The sequence below is a fragment of the Papaver somniferum genome, chromosome 2, assembly GCF_003573695.1.
Source record: "Papaver somniferum cultivar HN1 chromosome 2, ASM357369v1, whole genome shotgun sequence".
Classification (NCBI taxonomy): Eukaryota; Viridiplantae; Streptophyta; class Magnoliopsida; order Ranunculales; family Papaveraceae; genus Papaver; species Papaver somniferum.
Window position 1 is genome coordinate 56,435,317 of NC_039359.1, and position 16,450 is coordinate 56,451,766.

The window sequence follows — 16,450 nt, forward strand, 5'->3', positions numbered from 1 at the left end:
GAAATTGTTGGGAGGCATGAAAAGAATCTTCTTATCTCAGAGCAGAATCAAACAGTGGAAAAAGCAGTCGAAATTGTGCAGGGAAATCAAATAGTTATCAATGGGATATAAAATCATATTCTTGAATATCAGAGGAAGGAATGGTGTAGATAAATTTGATGAGATAAAGGGTTTGATTAAATCACACAAACCAATATGGTGGCGATACAAGAGACAAAAATGATGAAAGTGAATGATTGGCTTGTTAATCATATTTGGGGGAATGATAAAAATAAATGGAGTATGGTACCATCAGCGGGTCTCTCTAGAGGCCTTCTGACCATATGGGATGAAGAATGACTGGATTGTATTGATGAGGAAAAGTCTGACAACACACTGAATCTAAGATTTGTAGACAAACTAGATGGTTTTGAGTGGTCTTTCAGCAATGTGTATTCACCTTGTAACAAAGAAGATAGAGAAGACTTTTGGGAGGAGATGAATTTCATTGCTGGATGGGTATCTGAAGCTTGTTGCTTGGCTGGAGACTGCAATGCAGTTAGGAGAAGTTGGGAAAGAAATAAGCCAGGAGGATTTAAATTGGATAAAAGACTCTTTAACGAGTTTATGGCTAGTCACAAGAATCTACGCCTCTTTAAATTGGAAATATATTTTTTAAAACAATATTTTATTTTCATTTATCATTTTTATTAAAATTATTTTTAATAGTCATAATTGTCTTAATTAAAGAAATTTATTATGTTATTAATTCCTTGACCGTTTTTATTTAGGAAAGTTAATGGTGTTAATTTTGTGATAATTAAGTATCATTAATTATTGAAATTTTGAGTAAAAAAAAATCAGATTTTGGTAGGAAAACAAAGAGAGAGTTTTTCTTAATGTTTTTGAGTTTAAAAGAAAAAAAAATTTGAGAGAAAGAAAAACTAGTGTATCATTATCACTTGTTTTCTACAATTTTGATTATGAGCAAGAATAGAAGTGTACAAAGTATCACGTACTCTCAAAGTGCAAGAGTGATTGTGAAAGAGATTTATTTGGTTGTTTTATCCTGGGAACGACACGACATGGAAGAACTGCTTGCACAATCTTGGGCAGAGCCGCGAAACGTCTTAAAGAGAGCGACCTGGTCGTGACTCAGCCATAACAATTTTTATTTGTTTGGTTTTTGTTTGCTTTGCAGGCTATTTTCAGCAATTGTTCCAACATTTTTAAGACGGTTTCTTCTGCCTTTGAGATCAAGCGAGAAACTATTGCTGAAAAGATGATAAGTATTATCGTTTATTTTTTTTTATTGAATTACAATGGTATAATCTTTCATTAACGATTTAACATGATGTTTGGATTTTAGATTTCTTGATAACTATAAAATTGAGTTTTGATGTCAAATCTTAATAGACGATAGTTGTAACATGTTATAGAGTTTTGTGGATCTTTTAAAGTAGAATCAAGTTCGTCTTGAAATTTACACCATATATATTAGATATCATGAAGATAATCCCTGTAAAATTTCAGAATTTTTGGAATCCGAAAAGTATTTTTAAGGTATTTTACAAAACCACATAACGTTGCTGAAAATTTTCGACGAGTAGAAATTTAGTTCCGAATAATTTCATGTTTTTTTTTATCTTTGTGTTGTTATTTTGAATTCGTGTATAACATGAAACTTGGAGATCATGAACTTATCTTCAAAATCCATTTTGAAATTTTCTATTTAGATTTTCGGTTTGAGAGATGTTGTGATTTTAAAAACGTTGTGTTTGTATGTCCAATATATGAGTCGTGATACTTGAGCATAGAGATTAGAGATGTAAGAAATTGCTTTAAAGATCATGTTTTGATTTTAGTACTCCATATTCTTATTTTACTAATGAAAAAAAATAAATAAGATCATCTATTGGAAATCAAACCAGGCACACCATATGTTTGATAATATGCTTAGTAGAAAGTTATAATCTATCACGTTATAACTATAAAACTTTATTTCTGTTTGATACTTGGAGTACTAATTTTCATTTGACTTTTAAGTAATTATATAAGTGCATACCTTACTTATTTTGGGTTACAAATGCTCACATTTAAATGATTGTGACAGGTGATACTTTCACTTACTTGAGCAAGTTTTTTGTTTCCCAATGGAAAACAAAAATTACGAATAAATACTAGAGATTAATCGACGTATGGAGCAATGGTTTACTGATTTCTTTATTGGTGTGGAAAGAGTGGACGTTGATTTATGACCACTTGAGATTTCAAAGCAAATGAGGTATGTTTGATGAACTATTTGTAGTTATTGTGGTGATCAAATAATTGCATTCTAGATTGAAATAAATTGATTGTTTAATCTTAGAATGAGTTGTAGGAAACTAGATATTGAGAATTATTGTTTATGACAATAAATGTGTGACTCATACAAGTTTGGAACGTATGAGATAAAATTTGATACCAAACCAAAACCGAAAGAATAAGATACCTAGTCAAAACAAATACGAATACCAACTCTCACCAAGAAATGAACATAATTTTAATCATGAAGTTATTTGATATGTTTGCATTCGGCATTGCAAGAATATCAAATGTTATTAACAATGCTTTTCAAGCTTAGTTAATGTGAAATGTGGATACAGTGAGAGGTTGGTATACATTGGTGTTTTACACCATGTTTGTTTTGATAGGTTATGGTTCAAAAGTTGAACCAAATCGTTTAAAAAGAAAGAGATGTTGAGTTATACTCATATCTCTAGGATTCTTGGTATTGGCATGGTCTCAAAAGTTTGCTTCGGATAGAACTGTCTTGTTAAAGATGTTTATACCAGCAAAATGAGAAAGAATCTAGTATCCCCATATCTTGTTTTTAACAAGATTAAGATTAAAATTTTGTCGAAATTGATCATTCACTACTACAATAGATAAGTTATCAATGGAATGTTTGAACCAAATATTATATTATTTATATGATATGATAGAAGCTTTAAATGCTTGAAATGTGTGATTTTATCTTGCTTCTATGAAATTTTTGAGTTAGTGATGAGTATGAGCATGTTGTGTTTCCTCTAAAATTTCTAAGGATTTTTCAAGTAACATGTTTCAAATTTAACCCAACACACCAAAGCATGCAAAATCTCAATCTTGCTAGTTTTTAAAAGCATCGGATAAAATAAAATGTTTGATACTTTTATAAGATATTTTTGGTGTTTCACGTAGTCTAACTTGGTGACTAAAACTGATCTTTTTACTAGTGAATTTTACAATGCTGTCTTCACGAAAAATATTTATTTGGTCGTCCACTTATTGTGCCAAAAGTATTTTGAAATTGGATCATTACTTTATTAATTAGATGAGCAAGAACGCATAACGCGTCAAATGTGAATTTAGAGAAATTATTTGCGCTTAAAAAAAATTATTTCTAATTTTTGTATGAGTGAGGAACTTTCTAGTTTTTCAATTGGTATTAAACACCAAAATCCTACGTCTAACGAAGTCTATAGAAATTTAATAATGAACGTGTGTAGAAATGCAATTTGCATAAGTAACTTCTCAATTTTAGATATTTTGGTTTTGATTTGAAATTTCATTTTGAGTCGAAAATAGTGGGGGTTCTTTATCATATGGATGTTTGAACACTAAAGCTAGATTAAATAACTGGCTAGAAATGGAGACCACAAGGTCATTGAGAATGAATTTATACCTATGTAAGTAGTAAGACTAAAAAGAATTTTAGTCATAATTAATTATTACCTTGTTTGAGATACTTAGCTCCTCATAATTTCTAATCTTTGAGAAAAAAAGGTTTTAAGAACCAAATGTTTGATTTTGACAAATAGAGAAAGGGTAACTAATTTTGATACTTGCTTTCATGTCGATGGATTTACATTCTTGATTGGTGATATTGTTTCTACGATGCATAATTTTTTGTATATCATATGTAGAAAAAAAGAAATATTATTGAATGACTTAAATGTCGAATCTATGTAAATCAAGCATGAAAAACTCTGTAGTTCCCATAAGAACGAAATGCATATAAATTTGATAAGTCATTATTTATTTTGACACAAGCTCTGAAGCAATTAATCAAATGGTTTCAAAAATTGACTGACGTGACAAACGTATAAGATTGTTTGCTATATGTGTATAAGTGATTCGTTGAATTTGTATTCTAACTCGCACGATGTTAATGAAACTGAGAACATGCTTAGTTTATTATTTGACATGAAAGACTTAGATGAAGACAGTGTAAATTTTGAATTGAAACATTTCTTTTAGATCTATTCCACTACATTGAAAAAGATTTGTAATGAAATAAAAAAATATAGTCTTTATGAACTAGTTTTCACTCATTTCATTCTAGTATTATAGTACTTGTGATTGTGTGTGATTGAACTAGAAAAAGAAAATGAGTACGGTAGAAAGGCATTGCTTCTTGCTACATGATGGACTATATGTATATTACTTCTGTAGTGGGGGTTACATATATGCAGATTTACTAATAATCCATGTATGAATAATTAGTAAAACATTGAGAAGGTTATGAGGTGTTTGAAAAGAACCTTAAACCTAGAAATACACTATCTAAAAATGTTTACCGCAATCCTTTAAGGATATTATTACGATGATGATTGAGATATCCTCTCAAATGAATCATTTAAGGGATAGAGTGATTCAGTCCTCTACTAGATAGAGGAAGAACAGACATATTAATCCAATGCGATAGTACCGCGGCTATTGCAAGAGTTGAGAACCGTTAATTACAATGGTAGAGTCGACATATAAGGTGATAGAAAGCATTTTTTATGCTATGAGAATGGATTATATATAGTTTGAAAATGGTTATCGTTGATCCTTTGACGAAAGGATTAATAAGAAGGTGTGAATACATCTTATAGGATGATGTTCATGCCCATTGAGAATTGAGTCATTTGTGATGGATACCCACCTAGAAATAGGTTCAAAGGGAATAACGATTCACAAATGATATGAACATAGTTGTTCGTGATGGACACCCAACCTATAACTCAAGGTTCCAGAAGTAGGTTCAAAAGGTAATCCCTACCTATGAATGGAGATCCCAAAATGTAGGTTCAAATGAGGTTAAATCACGAGTAATATGTAGAGACACAGAATCATGTTTTTGAGAATTCATCCCACGCATGATATCCAGAAGCGAGTTAAGGTTGAGTTTTTTGTTTCTAAAAACTCTTAATGATGTATATATCTCTATTTAGAGTGGGGTACTTAGCAACAAGAGTACTCTTGATAATTTCACCTATATGGATGTGAAAGTGTGTCCGCTTTCTATGAGAATATGGGCAGTTTTCTAGATCATTCATTAAATCGGGATTTTAGCACAGGGCCGTAATGTGCTGGCTTTATATTTTACACTAGTATAGTTTTGTGTGTGTTAGACAGTCTTCTTATAGCTCCTAGAGTTCAAAGACTTATGTTCACTCTATGGTTAGATTTTTCGAGAGCCTAACACTATGTAAAGGTTCAAAATCGAAAGGTACCTATATTATGCACATCACTATATAGATCTTGCTCAATGTTTTAAAGAAATATAAGTGGGGGATTGTTGGAAATATATTTTTTAAATAATATTTTATTTCCATTTATCATTCTTATTAAAATTATTTTTAATAGTCATAATTTTCTTAATTAAAGAAATTTATTATGTTATTAATCCCTTGACCGTTTTTATCTAGGAAAGTTAATGGTGTTAATTTTGTGATAATTAAGTGTCATTAATTATTGAAATTTTGAGTAAAAAAATCAGATTTTGGTAGGAAAATAAAGAGAGATTTTTTCTTAATGTTTTTGAGTTAAAAAGAAAATGAATTTTGAGAGAAAGAAAACTAGTGTATCATTATCACTTGTTTTCTACAATTTTGATTATGAGTAAGAATAAAAGTGTACAAAGTATCACGTACTCTCAAAGTGCAAGAGTGATTGTGAAAGAGATTTATTCGGCTGTTTTATCCTGCGGACGACGCGACATGGAAGAACTTCTTGCACAATCTTGGGCAGAGCCGCGAAACGTCTTAAAGAGAGCGACCTGGTCGTGACTCAGCCATAACAATTTTTATTTGTTTGGTTTTTTTTTGTTTTACAGGCTACTTTCAGCAATTATTCCAACACTTACCAGTAGGTGGAAGCTTATACTCTTGGTCTAATATGAAGACATATCCCATCTTATGCAGGCTAGATAGGATTATTGTCTCTAAGGAGTTTGAGACTAAATTCCCAAATTTAGCTAAGACTATGCTATCCAGAATCTCATCGAATCATGCTCCAGATTTACTCTCTACTGATGTTATTCAGAGACACAGAGCTCCATTCAAACTAGAAATCCATTGGCTCCACAATCCAACATTCTTGCAAAATCTAGCAACATGGTGGAATGCCATGCATTTTTCAGGTACTCCCTGTTGGAAAACGATTAATAAATTATTATTTTTTTAAAGTTTTAATAAAAAATTATAATTTATTGTTTTCTTTTGTGAATGAAACTTTTTAGTCCCACATTGTGGAGTTTCTAATTTTTAGTAGTTTTAAGAAACTATATAAACTTTTTAGTCCTACATCGAGGAGTTTTTCTTCTTAAGTTGTATTTGTCAATTATATAAACAAATTCACTATTTTTGTAAAATCTATGGGAAAGGGGTTGCTCTATATTTAGAAGGACCCCCAAGGGAAAAAAATATTTTATATTGTTTTCCCAAGCGTTCGAGATTTTCCTTTATGGTTTTTCGGAGTTGCCAAGCTCAAGTTGAGCATCTACTACATATGCTAGTAGTAGGTGTATTAGGGTGTTTTATCCTTGAGATATCCGTCCTGTGAGGGCTATAGCATCACTCTTGAGTGTATCCGGGCGCTAATGTATTAAGGGCAACGTGTTGAACACGTGACTCACTCTGTTTTTCCAAAGTTTTGCCTTGTTGCTGTTGCGGAGATATGGGGAGCTCATTCGTTTCATTAAATCGATCACTTCCATTATAAAGGAGGTAAGTATCAATAACTTTTGCTTATTTGATTTTTCCTTGTTTTTGATTATTGCACCCAACAATCTTATGACATTAATTATTTGTAATAATCAAAAATGGTTGGTTGGTTTGTGAATCATGGATGTTAATTGTGGAGTGAAAAACAAAAACGAATTTTTGGTCAGCTGTAGAGTTTCGAGTTTATCTCTTAACCTAGAAGGAATTTCGATGAAACCTTTTGACAAAGCGTAGTGGACATCCTGATAGTTACCCACGTAACATTTCAGAATTTTTGGAGTTGTAAAAGTATTTTTTTGATATTTTACAAAACTGAGAATTGTTCCTGAAAAATTCTGACAGGCAGAATTTTGTTGTTAACTAAAGTAGTTTTTATGGGGTAACCATGAATTTTTTGATATGGTGGTTCAAACGAAGTTTATAAATATAGATATTATCTTCAAAACTCATATTTTATCTGAACTAAGATTTGTGAGATATGGTGTATTAGGTGATTGGAAAATTACCGTGTCCGTGGTCAGAGTATAAACAAAGTTTGTGACATGAAATTGAAAAGGAACATGGCTACCAGGCGCATGTGGATGAACACAAGTCTTCCAAAGCTGACAAAGGAGAGAACATCAAACACAACTTTAAGCATAGTCTTCATAAGAAAGATATGTTTTGTAAAACTGAATCCGGCATTACTTTAATTAATTAAGGGTGAGTGTTATGTTTGTAAAATTCCTGGCCATACGGCAGTAAAGTGTAGACAACATAAAACCTTAATAAGTAGAAAGTTAATGCTAATTTAGTTGAAACAAATTAGAACGAGTTCATTGACATGATGTCGGAAGTTATTTTAATAACCAATGTGAGAGACTGGTGGGTGGACTCTGGAGCCACTAAGTATGTTTGTTGAAACAGAGACTTGTTCACCTCTTATCAGAGGATAAGGGATGTCGAGAAACTCTATATGAGTAACTCATCTGCGACAGAGGTTTCATAAAAGGGAAAGGTCGAGCATAAGCTCATATCTGTAATATTCTCACACTAAATGAAGTTTTCATGTTCCGAGCATATGAAAGAATCTTGTATCTTGTTCTCTAGAAGCCTTGAACATAATAATTATATCCTTAAGGAGATAAATAATTGTCATGTTGATTAGTTCAGGATTACCTGCGGTCTTGTGGGAGGAAGCAGTCCTTTTAACTAGTATATCTTGAATATAGTACCCTTAAGGATCAGATGAAACTCCATATGATTTATGTAAAGGTAGATGACCTTCTTACGAATATGTCAAAGTGTGGGGGTGTTTGACTAAGGTTTTCATTCCTCTTCCTAAAAGAACTAGATAGAAACCAAAAATGTTGATTGTGTCTTCATATAAGGTATGATGAGTATACTTCTACATATAGATTTTTTGTTGTGTGTTCCGATTTTTCATACTTTGGTGTGATTTTTCTGACTTTGTTGTGAATACTATTACATAATCTAGGGATGCTGAGTTCTTTGAACATGTTTATTCTTAAACCTGTACCTCTTTAGAGATGTGTTGTTGATCCCCTAGATTTATTTTCAAATAGTCAGAACTTATCTTAAAGGAAGATGAAGTTAAGGTTGAGCCTAAGAGAAGTAAAACAATTAAACTTAAGACTTCTTATGAAGCCGACTTCATAACATGCGTAGCTTAGTCTAAGCCCTGAACTTGTAAAGAAGCCTTGATATCCACCGAAACCCTATTCTGGTACGAAGCTTCATTTAGTGAAATGGACTCAGTCCGTCGGAACCTGACTTGGGAGGTTTATAGTTTACCTCCAGAGAGTAAGACCATGATATGTAAATGAGTCTTTAAGAGGAAACATTAGGTATATGGAACTGTATAAAAATATTAGGCTAAGTTGGTAGATAAAGGCTATAAACTAAAAGAAGGTGTATATTTCCTTGATTCTTATTCACATGTGACGAGATTTACTTCCGTTGAGATGCTAATTGTTATTGCTGTCATAAACAAATTAGAGATACATCAGATGGATGTTAAGACAGCTTTTCTAAAATCGTGAATTAGATAAAGAAATTTACATAGACCAACCTGAGGACTTTATAGTGAAAAGTTATGATGACAAAGTTTGTAAGTTGAACAAAATTTTGTATGGTTTATAAAATAAGCACGTAAACAGTGACATGGAAAATTTGATCATGTGATAATGTGTAGTGGATTTAAGTTAATGAATCTGACAAGTATATTTACAAGTAACTTGTTAAGGATGCATGTGTGATTGTATGCTTGTATGTTGATGATATGCTTATACTTGATACAAACATAGATGTGATTAATTCCACTAAAAACATGCGTTGAATGAGAACGTTGACTTGAAAGACTTAGGCCCTGTTGATGTAATCTTAGGGATGAGGATTAGAAAATAATCTAACATATGTAGTCTTAGTCATTCTCATTATTTTGAATTTGTGCTTAAGAGATACAATCAGTGTGATTGTAAGCCTGCGTGTACTCCGTACGATTATTCTTGTAGACTCAAGAAAAAAGGGTAATGGTGTATCTTAACTTGAATATTCAAGAGTTATAGGATGTCTGATGAATTTAATGAACTGTAAGAGTCCAGACATTGCCTATATTGTGAGTAAGTTAAGTAGATATAATTTTAGTCCAGAGCAATAGTATTCAGATGCACTGAGTAGAGTATTATGGTACCTAAAATACTCTATTACATTTTATTTGATTAATCAAAGGTATCTTGTTGTCCTTGAGGACTTTGTGATGTAAACTGGACAGTTGACTCAGAGGAGTCTAAGTCTACGAGTGGATATGTTTCATTCTAGCATCAGGGTTTGTTTTTGGAAGATTTACAAAAGAAAATATAGCTCAATTCATTATGGAATATGAGAGTATTGAGTTATATAAAGCACGAGAGGGGGACGAGTGCCTAAGATTCTTTTTAGGAGACATTCCTCTCTGGTATAGGCCTGTGCCAGCTATATCTATACATTGTGTTAGCCAAGCTATAATAACTAAAGCTGAAAATAACTAATCTCAATCGAAGGTATTTCCATTGATTGGATAAATTCCAAGGAGAATATCGCGCAATCTTTGACGAAAGGTTTATCCCAAGAGATAGTTAGAAATGCATCGAGGGGGAAGGGGCTTAAGCTCATAAATTAAACTTTCCATGAAGGATAGTCAACCTTGCTGACTGGAGATCCCAAGATCAAGGTTTCGAATGAGACAACTAATTTGTGGTGGGTAAAGGTAAACACTATCAGAGAATTTTATTCTCTGTCCCTTCCCTATGGTGTAGATGTGATAGTGTGACTGCATGTGAAGGATGACTTTTAAGAAGTCTTAATGAGTTTTATAGTTTCAATTTAAGATTGAAGTGGGGTGTAATAGTAACACTCTTTATGGAAACTCACCTATATGAATGAGGATGTGGGCCGCTTCCTATGAGAATATGAGCTTTGATTCTATAGAGCATTCTGAGAAACAGGATATGTCCAGGGCCAAATTGGACAAAACGGCACGAGCTTGGCAGCAATCTTGGAGATATTACCCGTGGTTGTTATCGCGAATTACATCAAATGCTAGCAGTTCAAGACATAGTTCACTGTCTTAGCAAGTAATTCCGGTAATATCTCACTAAGCAAAGGTTGAAGACCTCATGGACACCTTTACCTAGAATGGTATTTCGTGCGTTTTTATGTGATTTTCGTTTTGATGGTTTTGGTATTATTGGAACTTCGGACCTAAAGGTCACTAAGGGTTCAATAGTTCATGTTTTTTCACTTTGGTAAAATATACCTATAGTTTAACCATATGAGAACTAAAGATGAAAGATCTCAATATTATTATGATTTATGCAATCCATAGTATGACCCTGGGTCAACACACTTTTGTGTGAGGGAGAGGACGTAGAAATGACTAGTATGATTTCAACACTTGCACGATCAATATTTTTGGATCGTGAGGTTGGGATGTTGATTTACCAAGATTTATCTGTGTTTTCATGTTTTATTGAGTTTTCATTCATGTGGGGGATTGTTGGAAAACGATTAATAAAATTATTTTTTTTTAAAGTTTTAATAAAAAATTATAATTTATTGTTTTCTTTTGTGAATGAAACTTTTTAGTCCCACATTGTGGAGTTTCCAATTTTTAGTAGTTTTAAGAAACTATATAAACTTTTTAGTCCCACATAGGGGAGTTTTTCTTCTTAAGTTGTATTTGTCAATTATATAAAAAAATTCACTACTTTTGTAAAATCTATGGGAAAGGGGTTGCTCTATATTTAGAGGGACCCCCAAGGGAAAAAATATTTTATATTGTTTTTCTCAAGCGTTCGAGATTTTCCTTTATGGTTTTTTCGGAGTTGCCAAGCTCAAGTTGAGCATCTACTACATATGCTAGTAGTAGGTGTATTAGGGTGTTTTATCCTGGAGATATCTGTCATGTGAGGTCTATAGCATCACTCTTGAGTGTATCCGGACGCTAATGTCTTAAGGGCAACGTGTTGAACACGTGACTCACTCTGTTTTTCCAAAGTTTTGCCTTGTTGCTGTTGCGGAGATATGGGGAGCTCATTCGTTTCATTAAATCGATCACTTCCATTATAAAGGAGCTAAGTATCAATAACTTTTGCTTATTTGATTTTTCCTTGTTTTTGATGATTGCACCCAACACTCCCAGCTTTATATTTGCAAAGAAACTTCAAAATTTGAAATCTTTTTTGAAAAGGTGGAGTAAAGAGGTGTATGGTAAGATAGAGGAACAAAAAAATGATATCATCTCTAAGATTGATTCCTTAAATCTAAAATAGGAAGGTGCACCTTTACAAGAAATTGATTTCATTGCCAGAGCATCAATGAAGACTAAGCTAAAAATAATTAGGATGGATGAACACATGAAAATGATGTCTATAGCAAAAATAAGGAACTTGAAAGAAGGAGAGTACAACACAAAATATCTACACCAAATTGCAAATGGGAGGAGGAATAAGGTGCAGAAATTGGTGATTAATGGGACGGATAATTTCAATCAAAATGATATAAGAGAAGAATTCTCTCAATACTTCTCTAACTTATTCAAGGAATCACACCCATGGAGACCACCTTTGGATACCTTTTCTTTACCAAAAATATCACAAGATGATCAAGTTTGGCTTGAGAGACCCATTGAAGAAAATGAAGTGTGGTTGACTATCAAGAATTGTGGAAGAAACAAGTCACCTGGACCAGATGGATTTCCACTTGAATTCTATAAAATAGCTTGGCCTGTGATCAAAGAAGATGTCATGGATGTAATCAATGAATTTCAGGAATCAGATAAGATTGATTGGATACTCAATTTTGCATTTGTAAGTCTCATTCCAAAGAGAGAAGAGTCCAACAACCCAAAACACTTTAGACATATCAGTTTGGTAAACAACATGTATAAAATTGTCTCCAAAATACTGGCTGAGAGGTTCAAGAAAGTGCTGCCTCAACTAATTTCATTCAAGATGGAATTCTTATTGCTGGTGAACTCTTTGAAGATAGAATTCAATCCAAAAGACCTGGAGTACTCTGCAAATTGGACATTGAAAAGGCTTTTGACAATGTCAATTGGTGTTGTCTTGACATGCTGCTAGAAGGTGTTGTTTTTGGCTAGAAGTGGAGAAATTGGATACATTGGTGTCTCTCCTCTGCCCAAACATCTGTGCTAGTCAATGGGAGTGCAACAGATAAATTCAGGCCACAGAAGGGGTCAAGGCAAGGTGATGCACTATCTCCATTCTTATTCATTTTTGTTGCAGAAGTCCTTACCAAATTGATGGAAAATGCAGAGAGGTTAGGTATGTTAGATGGATTTAGCATTCATCCATAGATTAAAGTGTCTCATCTACAATTTGCTGATGACACTTTGATATTTCTAGATGCAAAGGAAGAGATGGTTGAGAATCTAGTGATGGTTCTTCAAGTGTATGAAGCTATAACTGGCTTAAGAGTTAATCTAGAGAAGAGTACCATCATAAGCATTGGAGCTGATCATAAAATAAATGATCTAGCTAAAATTCTTAATTGCAAGGTAGAAAATTTGTCCATCAAGTATCTTGGAATGCCACTTGGAGCTAGAGTGAATCAAACAAACATATGGGAATGCATTATTGAGAAATTCCAGAAAAAACTTGCGGTGTGGAAGCGAAGATTTCTATCTAAAGCCAGGAACATCATTCTAATCAATAGTGCTTTGGCTAGTTTGCCAATTTACTTTATGAAGATTCCTGCTAGTGTGGAGAAAATAATGGGAAAATTGATGAGGGATTTCTTATGGGGCTCAACAAGGGAGAACAAAAAAAAAATTGGATAACTTGGGACAAATGTTGTACTCCCTAGGAATTCGGTGGATTGGGAATAAGAAACTTAAGAGCAACCAACAAGGCCATGATGGCAAAGTGAAGCTGGAGATATACTCAAGAAAAACAAAGTTTATGGAGGCATATAGTACAACATCAGACTAAATCAGATAAGAACCATACTTGGCCTAAGGAGTATATGAAACCTCATGGGAGGGGATATTGGAAAGCCATCCAGAATGAAAAAGGTTTGCTGCAGTGGAATTCTGCTTACACAATTGGTAGAGGGAAGGAAATAAAGTTCTGGCACGATGCTTGGAAGAGTCCAATCCCTTTCAAAGAAACTCACAAAGCAGCATATAAAGCTACATCTCAGAAGCATGCTAAGGTGGCTGATTTGATTTTGCAAGGGAATTGGAGCATAAAGCTAAGAGAACCTCCTTCTACTATAGTCTCTGCCGAATTAAATAATATCCTCACTATCATAGGTAACCCTCCGATCTTATCTGACACAGATGATCAAATAAAATTCTTAGCGGCTCCAGGATATTCAACTAGAGAGGGATACAAATGGCAAATGCAGAATTTGCACAATGTGAATACAGGTTCTGTCAAGCATATAGGGGCTGCCAGATAAACAACTCGTCATGTTGTTGGTGTAACAGTATCCCTGAATCTGTAGACCATACACTTCTAAACTATGTTTTCGCTAAGGAAATATGGAACTACTTCAGCTCAAGAATGAATGGAGATTGGGTACACAAAAATACTATAAAAGCCCAGTTTGAAGAGTGGGATGCAAGTCCAACCAGAGCTCTTACTAGGAAAGTTTGGATGATATCTCCTTTTGCAATTGTATGGGCCTTATGGTTAGAGAGAAACATAAGAACAATGGCAAAAAAGAGGGGGTGGTCAAAGGAAATGATCATTATAGAGATTAAAAGGTTTATTTTTCAACGGGGTTCTGCTAAGAATTGGTTTAAATCGTTAACTCTCAATGATCTGATCTTTAACTGGAATGCTGTTTTCTTATGAGAAGCAGCTAGGTAGTCCTAATGAATTATTGGTCTTAAGTGTGTAACTCATTATCTTTTTCGTTAATAAAATTTTACCCCTGTTTCAAAAAAAGAAGAAGCTATTTATCCGTTTCATAAAGAGGGAATGCAGTGCTTTTTATTTGCATCCCATGTTTTTCTATTGCATTAACCGTACAAATTGTACTTCAACTGCAAATTTGATTTCAAATGATTTAAAGTTCAGGACCATGAACATGGAAAAACCTAAGGTTTCCTATTCAGAGAACTTAGGAACCAATGTGTACATAGAAAACTCATTAATGAGCGCAAATCCGGACACACTCCTAAAGATAGTAACTTAAAACCGAAATTTGTATACAAGTTCGTTCTTGATCAAACGGAGTAGTCACAAATCTTTTTTGTTTTGTTCGCTAATGGTAATCAAAAATCTTTCATAGAGATATAAAAACAATAGTAATCACTGAAGTCTGAACTAAACCCATTCTAGTTATCCGTCATTTGTTGATGATGATGCAATGATACGGTAGTGATATGCAAAACTCGGTCAGGCAGTTTAACCACGGATCAAAAGAAAACTATATGCAATTTTTATACATTGCGACGATTTTGTTGTCAATATTGAGTTGTGAGACGGTTTTTACTTTTCATTGAGGAGATAAAAGTACGTTCGTAAGAGTTGTTAAACAACATGATCCTCTTTTATCGGATTTCCTCAAAATGTTTCTGCAACATGGCAATTTTCTTGTATTCTTGAGAGTAATTCCAGATGATGGGCTCTCTGATTGCCCCAAGGCTTCCTTTTATAAACAGTCAACATATTAGTGAAGTACAGCTCACTTTACTTCGCTGATAATCACGTTTTTTTGTGAGATTTCACCTTTTATCTCGCTTCTCCAATTTCCACCATAAAGTGTTGCTATTATTTCGGCGATAATCTTGGTCTTTTGTTGGTACGGCTGTCTTCATTTCTTGGTCAACGATCTTCTTTCTCTGGGGGTTGTATTATCTTCGTTCGGATGCTCTTCGTTGGGTAGTTTAAACAAGTTCTTCTATTCGCGTGGCCTTTCTCTTCACTTTGTAACTATTACTTCGTAACTCTTATGATGAGAGTTTTAGTGACAACCTTTAAACCACCGAGTACCAATGGTAGTACCTTGCTTTGATTTTAGTAGTGATATTGTTGGGCGAGGTTTAGCCGTTGATCTCGTTCCTTCGTAAGCTTTCATGTTGTGAGGATATTTTCTGTACCCACACTTGCAGCAAGTTTATACAATCATTATGAACCAACCACAAAGAGAAAAGTCGTGAAGATAACCTAAAGAAAATTATCTCACCGTAGAAAACTTTCCTGAAACTTTTATATATTATCGGAGGCCGTTAATTGTTCACCACAAATAGTAAAATTGAAGTTCCTTCTTTTACCTTGGAGATAATAGCTATGCATGCACTCGATTCGACACATACTTCTGCTGTTCTTCACTTTCAACGGTAACTTTATTGTCGGAATCATGAGGAAGACCTAAATCGAAGTAATTAATTAGTATCCAAAATCCACTAATGGGAATATATATAGGCTTCGCAAATTCATCACTAAAAAAGAAATTATTTCAGATAACAATGTTGACAAAAAAATTAAATATAAAATTAAATAACATGCAGTAAGTGATAGAACAAACGATACAATCCAAGCCATTATGGTTCAAGATACGATCAGACAAGACTCTGACAAATAACATCTACAAACGTTAATCAAAATAGCCGTTTCAAAAGCTATGCATCTTCTCTAAATTCTGGAACGAAGGAAAACGAATTAATACTCTCAGTCTCGTATAACATCCTTCGGTAAATTTCGCTAAATACGTGTATCTCACCTGGCTTCCTTGATGGGGACTAAACATGAGGAGGAGTAAATTGGGTACGTAATTTCATGAAATCCATGGAGTCTCGTATGACATTCCTTCAAAGTGACTCGTCCTTCATTGTTTTTTCCTCCGTTCGTTCTGAAAATGAAACAGAAAGATTATCCATTTCCTAAGTCGTTGCTTGTTTTCCAAATCGAATCACAAGTTTGCATCCCCCGTTATCTTCTTCTTCG